General features: G+C 35.2%; 1 pseudogene; it reads right to left on the bottom strand.

The window, feature by feature from the left end:
* Positions 1–12,997: 12,997 nt before the first annotated feature.
* On the bottom strand, positions 12,998–16,449 carry LOC134380946 (transcription factor IIIA-like; annotated as a pseudogene).
* Between the last annotated feature and the right edge of the window lie 1,508 nt (positions 16,450–17,957).

The raw sequence follows: 17,957 nt of genomic DNA on the forward strand, positions 1-17,957 counted from the left end.
AGCAGAGGTAGAGCAAATGGTTCCACAATATTTCTTTCTTGATTGATTTTATGATGTTAACACAAACTTCATTTGGGAAGATCAGAAAAATATAAGGTGAAAGGCTAGTTGGAAGATAGAAAATTTGGTTAAGATTTTAAGATACTATAGATATGCAAGTAAGGATATCCTAGAAGCAGTAGGCTATGCTTGTTTATATCTGTAGATGGTTAAGTAGTTTTAAGGATATAGATTTAGGTATCAGTAGTGTATGTTTTGGGAACAAATTTTTGTATATTGGCATAAGTATATAATTAAGAGTGAGAGGAGAATTGTGAAAATCAATATTTAAGTATGAGTAGAATAGTTCTTAATATCCCAAATTAGAACTCTGAACACATTTTTAATGCAAACAACTTATGTCAAGTAGATGGAATTTATTAAAAACTCTCTGTAAAAACTGCCAATAGAAACTTAAGCACCATTTACAGCATGTTTTCTAAGAAAAATATGTTCTAAATTTTAGAACAGATATTAAATAAAACAAAGAAACAAAACAAAAACACTTGTCTCTTAATTGTAGATTAGTGACAGTTTCTATTCATCATTTATACACACACACACACACACACACACACACACACACACTACTTAGTTATCAACTCAAGATTACTAAACTCACATATATTCATACATAAAATTATAATTTGGTTCAACACACAGTGACATAGAACTGAGTAATAATAATATATTCACACCACAATCCATGCTCTGTTAAATTTACATGGGCCTAACATCAAAAGTACATAAAACACTATTTTAAAAAGCCTCATCAGTTCTAGAATTGTATGTTTGACTCTTATTGCTCTTCATTATTTGGCAACAGTCCTACATATTGAAAACTATTTCCAACTTACACGGAGACATACTCCAAACAGCTATGCCTGTCTCCCACTTTTGATTATATTTTCTCCCATTGTGATATGCCTTTTATGCTTTGGTCAACAAAACAAAATCCTTCCCAATTCCAAGGTCTGACTGAAGTCTTTTTTGTCTGTGAAAATTTTACTAGAACAGTCTATACTTTCCAAATCCTTCTCCTATTCCCTACAAGTGACTGAGTAAATTAAAATTTAGCTCTTAATCTTGCCTTCCTAATTAGACACATAGTGCCATAATAAACTAAGTCCTTAAAGCCTTTTTTATATCTCCCATAGCACAATACAAAAGACAGAAAAAGCTTACTAAATAACTTTTAGTGATGCATGCTGGTTATATAAGAATGGATAGGCATCATTTTCCTGATTCAAGGAATAATTCTAACCAGTAAGAATGGTAGCAGATTTTAAGGGGATATTTAATCAATGTTGTTTACTGCCTGAGCTTGTGCTGCTTCCATTAGAACAAACTGACCGGATGAGAGATCTACTTGGATTTTTTTTCCTTGGCCTCCTTCCACAATAACCTCAGGAATCTGACTAATTTTTGATTTTCTTTCTTTCTTTTTTTGTCAATTTAAGTACAGACATGTTGTAAAGACAAATGATTGAGAAGTAGAGAACAGAATACCTCCATTTAATTATTAACAAAATTTGATTAAAATATACCATACAAAATCTACACTATAGAATGTAAAATAAAAATAACAAGATTTTTTATATCCAAAACCCTTAAAAATTTCATCTTACAGAGGTAAATTACACATGAATTGTACATTTTACAATAGATTTTGACACATTTTGTTCACTCTGCATATAATGCAAATCTTTTTAATGGCCAATGATTTTAAATGAACCAATTTAGTGATATGTTCAATGGTAGTTTTTGGTTTAGTTAAACTGCTCAATTAATTTTAACTTTTACTTCGAGTATTTTAGAAATTTCAGCTGGTTAGCTGCAGATTTTTTTTTTTTTTCCTGAATGATGGGAAATTTTTACCATTCATTTGTGCTTGGAAAAATCTAAGAGGATTTAAAAACTTCTACATAAGAATGTAAACAAACTTTATTTCATCCATAGCACATCCTAAAGAACAAGTGCTTTTTCACTTTAGAAGTCTCCAGTCGACTATTTGAAGAAGAATGTTTTTCATAATTAAAACCAAAATTTTATTTATTTTTTTGATTTGACACAATTTCAGACTTATTTTCCTGCAAACTGTAACTGTAGAACTTTAACAACGTAAAATATCCTTGCAGGAGAACAAACATTTTAAAATGTTAAAAGACATTAAAGTATATCAGACTAATGAATTCCACTAGAAAATTTTACCCAGATAAATAGTTCAAGTAAAAGGTGTTAGAGAGACCAAGAGACACAGAGAAAAAAGAAAAAGAGACAGAGAGACAGATTAAGAGAGAGAGAGAGAGCATGCCAAATTTGGTTCAAAGCAATGTCCTACTCTAATAATTGCAGAAGATCAGTAAGTATTCCTGTTTTTAATGAAGGCATGGTGAGTAGGAGACAGTGAAAACTCACTCAGCCACACTCCATACAGTAGAGAAACTGAGAACTGAAATAACTTTGGTCACTCTCTGCTTAATGTTACCAGTAGAAGAGAAGTAATGAATGTTTTTATGATCCTCATTATATCTTTTTATCTCAGATAAGTTTGATCTTTTTCTCCCCTTTTTCAAACAAAACACTAAAGTATAAGAATAATAACAAACTTCCATTGACTTACTCTTACATTAATCAAGAAACACTAAGCCTGCTCTTAGTTGATAAGCAACAGTTAGAACGTGAGTAATTTTTAAAAAATGAGTTCATAACTTGAGGCTATAGAGGATTTTATTTGAATAATCTTTGATGTATTGGATTTGTGCGTATGACTACTTGAATCAACCTAAATGTAATATTGCTGTTTTTACAGGGATAAGTAAGATAGGATAACTTACCCATTTGTGGTTCTTTTAAGACAGCAGATGAAATAAAAATCATACCTTGTCAAAAGAGCACTTGGTGAAAAAAATATTTAACATTTATTTAATATATTTTGCCTTTGATGACTGGAAATACAAAGATCCTGAAAGTCTTTTCCTAGTCATTCTCCTGAAAATCTTTTCCTAGTCATTCTTCTGGGTTTCTATTTTTGCCTTGAGTAATTTACCCAATAATCAAGTATTCAATTTGGAAGGGACTTGAATGTCATCCAGCTCTTTCTATCATCCATTGCCTGGATTCTCCCTATAACCTCACAGAGAGAGAGAGCTACTCCTTTTTTACCCAAACACCCTGTAGCAAGGTTCAGGCCTCCTGCTCTGGAAAAGCACGGAATAAATAAAATTGACCCTGTTGAAAATGGAAGTATAATTGAATATTTCTCTTGAAATTCAGTGCATGGCATCTTTTATTTGAGTACATATGTTTATCAAAACACATGCAATTTCATATTTTTAAGCATACTGACCACACATTTGCATCAGGCAAATAATGTGATGGTTTTTGTTGTTGTTGTTGTTGTTTTGTTTTTCACGTTAATACTGTTTTTCCTGGGCATTTTCTTATTATGTATTATTAACTAGTTTTTAAATCTAGAGATTCCACTATTTTTTTAAAAGTTCTAGCCCCTTCTATTGACTTATTTTCCAGTCTGTCAAAATTATGTTGATCATTCATTGCCCTGTCCAGCATTATACCATTTATAAAAGAGTTAACAAAAACAATAACTCAGATAATGATGCCAGAGTCAAACCAAAGATAGAATCTTGATGTTCTCATCAGTTTTCCTTAAGGTTTCTTGTATCATAAACAAATTTCAGTAAATATTCATATAATACTTTAAGATCTCAAAAAAAATCATCTTAATTTTTGTCCAACAGAAATGTGGCAGGGTGATAAAAAAAGGAGTAATTGCAGATATCCTCTGGCTTTAGGAAAATTTAAGTTATTTGAAAGTGAAAATTTTGGGGGTCAATTGACCATTTGGTATAATATCATGATTTGAGCTTACTTCATCCTAATAAATCCTATCATCTGACTTTAACCATTCATTTTTTTTCATTTAGTGAATAAACATTTAAACATGCTGTAAAAATTAGCTGCTATCAATAATTATGATGGTAATCAGCATCACTATTTCATCATGCCAGGCAACCCACTAGTACTGGGAGACTCAGAATTAAACAACACATAGAATTTCTTTTTCTCACAAAACTTAAACTTTCTGATAGAGAAACAAGCAGGATGGTGTCAAGTCATGACAAGCGCTCTGAAGAAATAAAACAAGATAACGGGAAGAGTTTGACAAATAATGTAAAAGCAAGTGGTTCGTAAAACTAAAATGCACAATAAATGTTAGTTGGAGGAATAAATAAAAAAATGAATGGTTCAGGGGAAAAAGAACATTAGTGAATGAATGAATGCTCTACAGGAGAAAATGTCAAATAGGATGTAAATCTTCCTCAGAATTCTGCTGTTTCATCAATCACACAGAGAAATCAGGAAAAATTACACTCTCATTTCCAAGCTCATTCCCCAAAGCTGCATAATTGCCTTTTCATGATCCAATAAGCTATACTTTTATTTGATCCTGCTTTAACAGGAATACAAATCTTGGAGCTGAGAACACACCAGTTGGCATTCCTTATACTCTCTCTTCCAAAGGTTAGCCCAAGACTCTTTCCCTGCACTGGACACCATTTGTGGATCTCAGGCTGGAGTGTATACAGATCAGCATTGTACATTCGAGAATGTACATTTTAGAATGTCACAGATAATGGGGTTGTGGGGAGTGAAGGTGTCAAAGTGTTCTTGAACTATTTTTGTGTAAAGCCCTAAAGTGAAGCTTCAAATGCAAATCCGAATGAGAAATAATTAGCATATTCTTTCCTTTCCCAAGGAGTCATATAAGGTAAACTATTGTGTCACAATGAAAAGAAAACTAAGCTGATGCTCACTGTGTGATGATTTCAATTGTTGGGATTAATTTTTCAGTTCAACAGCATCTGCAGGTGAGATTATCCTTTTGCTGCTTCTGTTCAACTCAAAATATTTTCTGACAGATGGTGATAACAAGTAAATAAGACCTAAGTATTTCATGAGCCTGGGCTCATGTAAAAAACAATAATCAGAAATACAGTCATGCATCTCATAAAGAAGTTTTGGTCAATGACAAATTGCGTATACAACGGTGGTCCCATAAGATTATAATACTGTATTTATACTGTACCTTTTCTATGTTTGGATATGTTTAAATATACAAATACTTGTCACTGTGTTAAAATTGCCTATGGTATTTGGTACACAGTATCATGCTGTACAGGTTTGCAACTTAGGAGCAATAAGCTGTAACATCTAGGTTTGTGTAAGTTCACTCTGTTTTTAGAGAACATCACTCTGATGTTCTCACAATGACAAAATCGCCTAATGATGCACTTCTCAGAATGTTTCCCCATCATTTAGTGACACATAACTATAAACTCAAATATTTCATGATGTCCCTATGTTTCCCTGAGATATTAGAGGATAAAATCTCATTCATATTACAGAAAAGGAAGCTTTCTATCTCCTTTCCCATTTCTGAATAATATTAACAAATGCTTATGGTTCATTCTTGGCAGAAAACTCTAGCTACAAGACATCTCTTTGTGAACATTAAATATAGTACTTTTAAAATGATTACTTAGTTCAGGATTTGTAGCCGAGTAAAAATATTTAGCCGATTTTCCATGTCCTAAGTACAAGACAGAATCTGAATTTAAAACAAACAAAACAAACATTTGTGAAACCAATTAGGCTTATTCAGAAAAAAAATGAAAGGAAAAAATAATAAGTATATTAACATTAAACTTATCAAATGAGACTCTGGACTGATGAAAGCCTTGTATTTACTTTTAAAAGTCACAGCAATGCCCAAACTTGCTTATAAAAGTATATTAAATATGTTTTTAAAGCAAATCAAGATGATATTGCTTCAGAAAATGACAGGCCACTTTACATTAAGATCTGGGAGTATCAAAAATCAGTGTCTGGAATTTCTGTTCTATTTACAAATGCCATCGTCTCCATGCATTGTAAATAAACTAAGGCTTAATATATACTCTTACTGTAACATAAACAGCAGTAAAAATAAGTCTCCATTTTAGATTTATTATCTTCCTAAATGTTAGGATTCCTTAATTACTATAAAATGTGCTATATTTGATTTAACTTACGCTGGAAAACTGCAATACATCAGAGTTTGTGAATAACACAAACATTTTGCTTGTTCTTTTGTTCTAAATTTATAAGCAACAAGTGGGCCGGCCTGTGGCTCACTCGGTAGAGTGCGGTGCTGATAAATTTATAAGCAACAATTTTTATTCATTTCCAGAGCAGTTAACTAAAACATGGGTTTTTAAAACCAAAGGAAACAAAAAGAAAAAAAGTACCTTGCTACCTTCTATTTCTACCTTGCTATGAAATCAGTGACATTAGTGAGAGAGTAATCATCCCTTTAAAGTGATGAATATAACATATGACTAATATTCCATTAAATCTATAACTAATGCTTGCATTATATGAAAGAATGTATTAGTGGATAGTGCTGAACATATATTTTTTTTTACTGATATATAATATTCTCTGCTAAAGGCTTATTTTAAAATAAAAACTAAAACTTGTAAGGAAAGTATGCCTCATGAAAAGAAATCTCTTAAAAGAATCAATTTTGAAGTTTTTTTTCACTAAAAATACATCTGAAATTCTCCTCACCTAAAGTTCCTACACATCCAATAGACTTCTGATTAAGTTCATTTTCTGTTTATTTTTATGCATATCTATAGCTAATTTTTGTTTAAAATGCTACTTAAGATACGGTGAAAACATTCTTCATTGATTTAAAGTTTATTTTCTTCTCTGTCAAGAAGGTGTATAGTACATTTACAGTCAGTATAATATGGAAAATAAATATAGTTTAGTTAAAATAATATAATCTTCAGAACATGTACATCTGAGTTCTAAAACAGAACTTGGTACGATAAAATATAAATTGAATACTAAGTTAATTAATTATATCATTTCTCAGAGAGACCTTACACTGTTTATTTTCCATGCTCAATTTTTTATTTTTTTCAATTGTTCTAAATCGGTATTTGAGCAACACTAAAAACATACTTGAGTATTGCATTAGATGATATACTCAGAATAGCACACTTTTACCAAGAATATTTCTGTTTTTCTTTCAGTGTCCCTAGCATTAGTTGATTCATTACAGGTAAAGAAATAGCCTTTTGACCATGTAAACATGAGATTAAGAAGTTAAAAGAAAACAAAGTGACCATTTCTGTGACTGCAGCCTATATCAATACACAATGTATAACAGTCATGTTCTCTTAATTGCTCAAAATGAAAACTAGAATTTTAAATTCAAGTCAGGTTATATATATTTTTTTGCTTTTTATAGATCAACCAAGTCTTAAAAGGAAGGAATTCTTCTAAAGAGTTCAGATTTGTCTCAGATTAAATAAAAAGGCAAACATTACTGGGAAAATTGCCATTTGTCAACTGTTCCATGTCATATCATGTGGTGATACAGTTCTCTAAACAGCAAATGTCAGAATACTGACACACTGCTGTACAAACTCAAACAAGTACAGAATCGAGCATAAGTGATCCAAAAATATTGGCAATGGTGCATTTGTAAATGAATAGTGTTTGTGATGACTAATATTTTCTTCTTAAGGTTCTAGCATGTGTACATTTATTTTCTATAGGACACCCCTAGAGAAAGGGGATCAGAGAACACATGTGAGCCAAGTTATACTTAAAGTTAACAACAAAAAAGATTTTTGATCCTTGCTTAATTAAAAATGGAATAGTACAAGTGGGTGATTCATTTCTATTTCAAAAAGCTGAAAATCAGAAATTATGCAATATCCTAAATGTATGAAGTCTAATTCAAATGTTGCTTCACACAATAACCTTCAAACAGATCAAGAAGCTCACTTATTTAGTTAATTTGCTGCTATCACTGCATTGTACTCTCAAATGAAAAATATAAATGAGCAAATAAAGAAAGCATTTATTACATCAAATAGTTTCTTACATTGTAATGATAAAACAATTGCTTCCCTTCTAATTGACCAAAAAGTTAAAAAGTACATCTTCTTTAAATATACAAATCTTACCTTTAGAGAAACATTAACGTGAATTGTTTCTTCATCCAATTGTGATTCAACATTCCCTAGCTATTAAGGTATTCATTCACGTATGAAAGCAGAGGTCCTACGTGTTACATTTTATTCAGAAATATAGATGACATTTCCTTTTACTAGGTGGCTTAGAGTGACTAGTTCTTGTCATAATGTTGTCATAGTGATAGTGACATCAATGTACTTCATGGTAATCAGTGCAGCAATTTATCTGAGAAAAATATCAGCACCGATTGCATTTACATTTCAAAATGCTGCAAAATACGATATTTGATATATTACAAGTAAATGGTGTTTACTCAAGTAAATCACCCCTGCCATTAGACTGATTAATGTGTATATGTATCTGTGAAATGTAGATAAAAACACAAGTGTCTGAATGAACGATGGGGGTATTGGTGAACATAGCCAAGAGATCATGATGAACTGGTTGCTAAGGAAGATTTTGCTCTCAAGTGCCTTTGCCAAATACAAAAGCTCCTCAAGTCGTGAGCTCAGTTTAATTATTTCGTTAAATCCTTTTTAATTTTTTTGGACTCCAAGAGTGATATCATGGTGATAGTCCTGAATTCTGGATTCCATCCTATACTACCTTGGCAAAATACTTTCATTCATCACCTTTCATGCCAAAGGGCTATTATGGGAACTTCAAATGTTATGTTCTTTAGTGGTTCTATTATCTCTTACTCAAATTCTTTGCAGGTTGCCACCATAATACACAATGAGAACAATATTGGAAGAGCCTCTAAGAGATGGAGAAACTCCCATTTTTAGGTCACTGGCATCTCAAAAATGAGTGTTATAATTTTCTCTATATTTAAAATGTTTTCTTTTTTAATAAACTAGTTCTTTTAACACCAAACTATGATATAACATAATTGAGCTTTCCACACAAATATTACAGGATTTATTTTTAAATAATAATTCATAATGAACCATGAATGTTGGCTATTAAGTGATCCCATGCTGAAATTTGGAAGAAAATTACTCCCTCTTCCAATCCTGGAGATGTGACTGATTTTGCAGCCTTGTTTTGAGAAGACCCAGATGTTCTTCAAAAATGTGTTAATAAGGCCAGACATCAATTACTTATCTTTTAAGGGTAATATTTTCTAATTAAAATAAAGAGATATTATAGGCTCTCTGGGCAAAGTAGACTTCTTTCCTTAAACATTTTCTGATTTGTATTAAAACTCTCAGTTTTTAGAAGATGCACTACAAAAACCGCAGCAGGACTACTTTCAATTAACTTCATTTATCATTCTCTTTGGTTATACTGTGAAAAGTAGTGTTGCTCCTTTGTCACCCTTGCAATTTTACTTCAAAAACAGTGACTTAGATATGATCATGCATAATAGTCTTCCCTGAAAGGATTATCTTTTAGTTGATTAAAATATCAATGTGTTTCCTAAGGGCTCTATTAATAAAGATAGCTTTTATACAGCTGATTTTGATTTGGTATTATTAATAAAAGACTTTCTTTCCACATAGGAAATTTTCACAAGTCACAGATTTGACATTTGAAGTTTTGAATATTTTACTTTATTCCACACAGTCTCAGACTGGTTTAGTGTGAGCCAGTAGGACAAATGAGGCAGACATGGTATACCTGTTTTGGCTTCTAGTATCATCTCTTTCTTGTTTCCACACCCCAGTACAGCCTGAATCCTTACCACTCCGTCACATTTCCTAGGGCATGGTTGTCCTGTCAATCTTTGTCGGGGCTGCCACTGCTGCAGAAAGTTGCAACTGTGATTCCCTGACGAAGTTTCCATGAGCTCCGATGAGGCTCTACGGCAGCCATTGCTATTCAGCTGTTACCTGCAGCTGCCAGGAAATTTGAGCTGAGACCAATTTTAGCCAAACAGGATAGCGGCCTTACACATATCTGAGAAGGGACTTCTAGAGTGCAGCGTGTTAGAGCTACATTTTTCTATATTTCCTTTATTAAGCAAAAATAATTAACATTTTCTGAGTGTCACTGGGCCAGGGCCTTTGTGTCTGTTAGCTTTTCAAATCCTAACAGGCTTGGACACAAGTATCAATATTTTCATTTTATAGATGAGAAACCAAAGTTCAGATTGTGACTTGCTCAATGTCACATCGAGGATTAGAGAAGGCTGATTAAACATGTCAAAATCAGTAAATAATTCCAACTAAAAAAAAAAAAAAAAAAAGGGGGTGAGTGAAGCTCTGAACTAATAAAGGAAATTCACCTGGTACTACCTCATATACTGTGTGGCCATGTCTGGTTTCAACAGTATAAATTGGTGTGGCTATATTCAAGAGAGATATTTGCTTTTGCAATACAGGAAGTATCAAAGAATTAATGATTTCTGCAAGGTTATAGAGACCCTGACAAATGATTCTCAACTCAAAGTCTGTTTCCCTTCCACTTAAATCCAGAGGCCTATGAGACACTCCTCAGAGTGAACCCAGCAAAGGCCTAAAGTGCCGAGTCAGCGAAACAGCAACCGGCAACGATTAGTTACGACTGTGATCATTTATTCCCTGGGTCCAAGTTTATGCTAGATAACTTAGAGCAGATATAGCAATTTCACTAGTAATTCTTGAAACTCTACGCTTAATGGAGACAGAGAATATTATCAGTTGGTAGTAAAAGATCGAATACATGTAATTGACCATGTAGTAAAGACGATTATGTAATTTACATAAGATTTTTAACAAACTGTAAAAATTATCACAAAGGGGTGAGGGAACTGAGGTCCAGACCAGAAAAAAGTAATATCTCATGGCCCCAATAATTTCATCGCATTGTTAATGTGGAGGGATTGAAGGCCAAAAGCAGCACTAAGAGTATGCTGCTAGCAGCATGTTACTGTATTTTATATCCATAAAAACATACATATGAACATATCCATACCGTTTAATATGATGAACACATTTTTATTGCACCATTTTGGTTTAGTCATTATCAGTCCTTTTGCACTTCCAGTTTTAAGGATTGCCATAGACAAGTACTTCCTAAGCACAGGTTATTTTGCCCCCCAGATAACCTTTGCAGTCTCTGGAGATATCTGTGGTTGTCCACAACCAGGTGGGGTGGAGAGGTGCCACTGGCATCTAGTGGGTAGAGGCCATGGTTGCAGCTAAACATCCTGAAGTGCAGAGGACAGCTTCTCATAACAAAAACTCAAAGACTTACACTGTCTCGAATTGCTCAAATGTGCAGGCACGCACACACACACATACAGACACACACACACAAAGGATATATAAAAACCAATGGATAATGACCGCATTCTGTTGCTCTAAAGAGCAGATCAGGTAATTTCCATCTTAAAAGGATGTTTATTTAACAAGGCATCATCTTAAGCATGGCACGCAGTGCGTCATTCCAGTCTTCAGACACATTCTTATGCTACTTCAAAACCAGTACCAAGTTGAACGCTGGTTTCTTATATGTTTTAAATAAGTATGTGATGTGTTGAATTTTAATGAATATGTTTTGCTGTAATGCATACATACTTGGGAAATTAGCCATATTTCAATTCAGTGAGCTTTGCCAGAAAGTCAAATCCTAAAGGATGGATGGGCGGATTATGTTATGAACACGCTCTGTCTGGAGGGCTAACCATCTTGTCATGAGCACATTTTTAGATCCATCCAGAGAAGGCTTTTGATGTTGTGGAAGAATACATGTTTATTTTTTTTGTGTTTTTTTAAAAAAAGAATAAACGACTGTTTTATAAGATTTAAGGAGTCTTTCAATGGTGGGACACAGCACACTGACACTCAGATAGATGAAGGCAGAAATCTTTGTTACCTACCGCTCAAAAGGAGAAATGGCTGCCAGGTAGGGCCACACAGGAAATTATACCTGAGTACTGGGTAACTGCACACTGTGGCAGTAGGGACAAGTGGGGTAGGGTTAGCTAGGTTTCATAGGCCCCCCCGGGGATTTGCTAGTTATTAGGTTTGCAGGCTCTGGAAATAGGGGCTGTCCCTAGTTGTCTGGTACTTGACCCTGGGGAGAATAAGGTAGGCGTAGTATGGTGATCCCAGACCAGGAAGGGGAACTGACCAGCCACTAACCAGGGACTCATAACTGAATTAAGACACCACAGTAATGGGAAAAAAAAGAGTAACGATTATATAAATATATTTGTAATTGACCCCTTGTTGTCTTTACATCAGTTTTGAGCTCAATTATTTGAGGTATTCAAAAATCCCAAATAGCAGCAAAGAATTTTAGGGAGTAGTATATACATTTTTCTAAACAGCATAGAAGAATATTTTATTATGAGAGTTGAAAGCAGGGAAACAAGTAGAAGTATGAGAAGTTCTTGTAGGCCAGCCTACAAACAAGTCTCCTATCTATGTGGCAAAAACAGTCTGAAATTCTGGGGTCTGTGACAATATATTAGTGGAATTACAAAGTGTGTTTAAAGCACAAATTATATCATTTCTTGTGATAATAATATCCTGGTGTATTCCTTTAGTCAGTGTAGCAGGTATAGCAGTTTTGTTGGTGGAGGATACAAACTGATAGTTTAGGAAGATATATGGCAAGATTAGTGGCATTTGTTTGTAACCAGGGAGAGGCATAGTTGCGGTGGTCACGGTCAGAGATGCAGGGCAGGAGGTTGTGACAGCAAGCTGGTGAAGAGGAGTAGGAGAAGCTCTGGGGAGTGAGAGGTCCATTCCAAGGTGGACCAATGTGGAGCAATACTGTCTACTAATTTTTAGAATGGAAAAGATAGTAACCCATGCAAGATTTTTCTTTAGGCACAGGGGTTTAAACAGAAAGCAAGGAGCATATCAGGATCATAGACTAAGCAAGAAGCAAGCTCAGGAAACAGACAGAATCCCTAATATCAAAAAAAATCAATGTAATAAATGTCCTGTGTCCAACTGTCAGCATGTTACGAGAGGCAGTCTGTGGGTGTTGCTGGTGTGGTAGTCTCAGTGTCTGGGGTGAAGTTGTCTCTAGCACAGGGGGTAAAGCTTTCTCCAATTGTGAAGTCTTGGGCTGAAGTGACATTGTCTGAGGTGAAGCCATCTCCAATGGTGAGCTCCTGGGCCATGACAATGTGGTCTAGAATATGGTATTGGGGTACCCCTTTTTAAGTATATACCCACTCATGTTGATGTGGATCTTATTTATGGGTATTACAGTGAGACTGAGACTCTTGTAAAACTTGAAGGCAATGTTGGGCCCGGGAGCTTGACTTGTAAATATCTCTTAAATCAAGGCTTTGTAGGCACACAGATAAGAAAGGCCATATTGGCATTTGTGATATTGCTGTAATTAGACCAAAGCTCCAGAATCCAACTTTCACAATTAAAGTCTTAATTAAGGGTGGCTGAAATTAAAAGATCCCAGGAGTCCAAGATTTTGTCTGGATGGGTGATGGATGATGAGGGAGGTGCTGCTGCAGATAAGTTTTAAATTATATGCCAGATTTGGATGCACATTGTTAATAGGGTATCACATTGTCTGTCAATTAAAACATCTGTGGCTGAAGTTAGAGCATCAGCATTAGCACGAAGACAGGCCCCCCAAGTTAGCCAATGGACATTTTGCCTCAGTTGATGGTTTGGTTGTTAATGGGAAAGCCAACTAGGTCTTTTGGTTGTAGGGCTTGTACTGGCCTAGACAAACAATAAAATGTGGATGTCAGCATTTGCCTTGTTGAAACAATGGCTTACTTGAGAGTTGGAGCCTCTGAATTACAATCAATAATAATGAGACCAACAGTCAACAGAATGGTGTGTAGCTGTGCTTGACAGGACTTGGTTGTCTAATGTTGATTTTCCTCCAACATTATTATTATTACTGAAGATGAGTTGTCAGTTTTCATCATTATGGAATATGGTGCTGATTTTATCATTATCTGTATGTTATTTTTATTTTATTTACTAAATGGAGTTTTCTTTCTCCTTTCTCAGTAGTCCACAATGTTGTGGAAGTGAAAACTAATTTTAATTTCCTGGAGACAATCAGAGGGAGAGCCTGAGTTAATCATCCACCCTTTATAACCTAAATATGAGTATTGAAAAAGGTCTTTTGTATGGTGGAAGTTTAGGTTCAAATGATTTCCATATCAAATAGGCAGGGTCCTGGCCCATGGGGTAATCTATGGTTAATGGGTCCCAGGGGAGTTTTTGCCCTAGATCTGGCCTACTCCCTTTTTGGAATGGAGGCAGAATTGAAAATCCATAAAGATAGGAGGAGAAATTATTAAAGGACCATATATGAGTCTTTACATACATGAGCTGCATACATAATGAGTCTTTATATACATGGAGATGAGACATTACACATTGAAAAGAGTGACAGGAAGGTGTTTTAAAGTTGGTATGTGGTACGAGTTGGCTAAAAGGCTTTGAAATAATAGATATTGATGCCTGGGTCATGGTAGAGATTCATCTGGGGGTTTATTTGTCATTTTGTAACTTAGATAAGAGTTCTTTGAGGAGCCCATTAGGCCTTTCTATTAAACCAGTTGTTTGGAACCTATTGGAGAGATAAATGTTTTATTGAATGCCTTTTTTCAAGAGACCAGTGTTATGCATTCTGAGAAGTGAAATGTGTGCTAATATGTGGAAATCGAAGGAGGATGAAGAATGTCCAAGAGAAGCCTATATTGTGGCCTTAGTATGTAGAGTGTGACTGACATGTTTTGGATATTTGTGAGGCAAGAAATTCACTGAGGTCTTTATTCTGAAGGGACAACTCTTAGGCAATGACCCACTGAGAATTTGTAAAAATGTGCAGATATGGCAATTCACTAACTGGGACATCTAGTGCTAAGATGACCACCTGAAGTTTGGCCAGTCATGCTGACTCTTGGGTCCTCCTATCCTTTATCCTAGACATGATAAAGAGATGGAAAGCAACAATATTCCATTGAGTTTCATCACTTATGATGGTTAGCAGTGCCATCCACATGGTCTATAAACTCCCATTGGTCACTCAATTAATTCCAAGAGGCTCCTCAGATAGCAATGGGGACTAGGGGAGGAGTAACAACCTCCAGCACCATGCTGTCTGTCAAGGAACCAAGACCAGAGGAAGCCACCCTCTCCTCTAGGTGGAATATGCCCAGGTTTAGATCCATGCTTTATCAAGGAGGCCTCAGATATAGTGCTGAGCTTGCAGAGTGCTGTTTTTATGACTCAAGGCATAATAGGCAACTGAGTATGGAGGGTGTGTGACTGTCTCTGTTTCTAGGAAAGCCCAGTATGTGACCAGGACTTTTTGGTTTAGTGGTATATATCACAGAGCTAAGAAGGTCAGTTTCTTGTATGAAAAGCCCATGGGCAACCTATGTCCATCAGAGGGAGGCATGAGAGGAGGTTGCTAAAGCCTCTATAGTGGGTCTCCAAGAGCACTAGTTCAAGTGCCTATCATTTTTCCCCCTAAATCAATGATTTTAATAAGGAAAAATTATTCAGAAAGAAAATAACTGAGTTCATTGGTCTGTACTTCTTCAAACAAGGCAATCTTACATTTGGCTGAGGGTAAGAGATCAATAGAGATCAATGACCCTCTGTTTTGAGGCAAACATAAGCTTTGCTTTTGTTTCCTATTAGGAGGGATATATCCACTGAGCTGAGAGACCAAACTTCATTGTTCAAGAGGTGGTTTTACTTTAATCTTCATTTTCTCCCTGTCCAGATCACGCATGATGGCAGGCATTGTGAGACTTTGTTTCATCACAAACACGCTGCCACAGCCAATGTGTTTACATATAAATGGCTGCTTATCCTCATAAAAAGAGAGAATATGGTTCTGGAGATTAAACACAGTTGTTCAGGTTCTGCTACAGCCTTCTCCTGGACATTGACTTATGTCCCTTTCAGGCATGAGTTTTCATACATTCCTGGAGATATTTACCTTTGAAAGTATTTCAGTACACTTCACATGTTAGTTTCTTTTTATGAATTTCTCTCATGTGTTTCACAAGCTCTGTCCACATTTTCGCAAGAAAAGATTATCCCATATATATATATATATATAATATATATATATATTGCCCTGTAGGCTTGTCCGTATCCTTTTAGCCTGCATAGTGAAGCAGTATTTCCTATGTCCTTCATGATTACACTTGAATACTGGCTCATTTTTATGCTGGCACTGATGGGTTTTCAGATACTGATGTTTCTTAAAAGTCTTCTTCAAAATTACATACATATTGCTTTTGCTGATTTTCATGTTGGCATGCAAAATGTTTCTCCCAGTTCAATTTTGTTTGGAATTTTATACCACAGCCAGTAGCTGCACAATTAGAAGGCTTTCTCTAGTGTGAATCAGGATGTGGCATTTCAGATTGTAGCCTCTGATGGTTTTGCCACACTTTTCACAGTCACAAATAAATTAATAAATAAGCTCCATTCTGTATCAAGAATGCACAGGTGTGTGCTGCAGAGGCAGCCAGGCAGGGCCAGGCTCTCACCTACCCTGAGCATCTGCAATGGTCAGGGATGGCACCAAGTTCAAGCACTCCAGGGTGCCCAGGTCTGTGCACCAGGTCTAGAAGCACAGTCAAATGAGGAGTCATTTGGGGCAACCAGGTGTAGAATTCCAACACTCTGTCCACCTCAAACTGCTCTGGACAACCCCGAGAGTGGGCTCTGTAGGTCCAGCTACAAGAGTGGGCTCTGTAGGCCCAGCTACAAGAGTGGGCTCTTTAGGACCGGCTGGTTTTAATTTAGACAGATTTTAGAGCCTTTGGTTGGAGGGGTCCCCATTTAAAAATGGGCTGATTTTTAAGTAGCTGAATCAGAGCGATTAAGTAGAATTTGTAAATGAATAATATGTTGCCTCCAGACCACAAAAAGGACTGAAAGCTGCTAGACGTTAATGTCCGTAATGAGCATGCCAAACAAAACCCTGAGGAGGATGTCATCAATGTAATATCATAGCTGTGCTACCGGTGAGAGGTGGAGGCAGTTAAGCTCTTGTCTGCAAAGATTGTGTGCCAGAACAAAGTTGTCGAGATACCCCAGAGGGTGGCCTAGAAAAAGTGTATTTTTCCCTTGGAGGTGAAAGCAAACTACAGCTGAGAGGCCATTGAAACAGCCAGGAAGAGAAATATTTGCCAAATCTGTAATAGAAAAGTATTTACTGGTTGTTGGTTGGATGAGGTTAGTAATTTTAGTAGCATTGGGTATTGAGTATGAGGATCTTAATTTATGGGATCACAGCATTAAAGGTACAGTGAACCACCCTGAGTTTAAAAACATGCAAAATCGGACCTTTAAATGGAAAAACAGTGGGCATAATCACCCCTTATTCATTAGGCTTTATATAATAACTTGAATTCTTGAATGTTTGTTTTAATTTACGTTGAACCATCTTAACTATTTTATTGGGGGGGACCAATGGGGTCCCATTTTTAAGCCAATTTTTAAGTGCGCAAAACTTTATTTAATTTTAGTTTATTTCTAATTGTATCAGAACATCTATGCCCCAAATGTGATATTTTAAAGCAATGAATACTTTGACTATGAGAAACTCAGGAAAGACTTTAAGTGAGAAAAACCAATTTTATCTCTATTTTATATTTAGTTACTTTCCTAAGATTATATGGGGCATCATGTTTAAATTTGAGGGATTCCTGGATATAACTATAATTTGAGGCCCAGTATAATTAATTGTAAAAAGCTTTGTCAACTGGGGTATTTTGGCAGATGTCAAAGTTAATTTAGAGCCTACATTGTAGAGGCATAAAAGCTCAATCTGCATATTTTTGGATTTCTAATAGGTTTAATTTATGGATAATTGTTTGTGTTTGTGTACATATATATATATAGTTGTTTGTTTTAAATTTTTTCTTCCTGTATCTAGGGTTTTTTCTTTTCATTCCGTTATTTCCC

Source organism: Cynocephalus volans, chromosome 6 (assembly GCF_027409185.1).
Source record: "Cynocephalus volans isolate mCynVol1 chromosome 6, mCynVol1.pri, whole genome shotgun sequence".
NCBI lineage: Eukaryota > Metazoa > Chordata > Mammalia > Dermoptera > Cynocephalidae > Cynocephalus > Cynocephalus volans.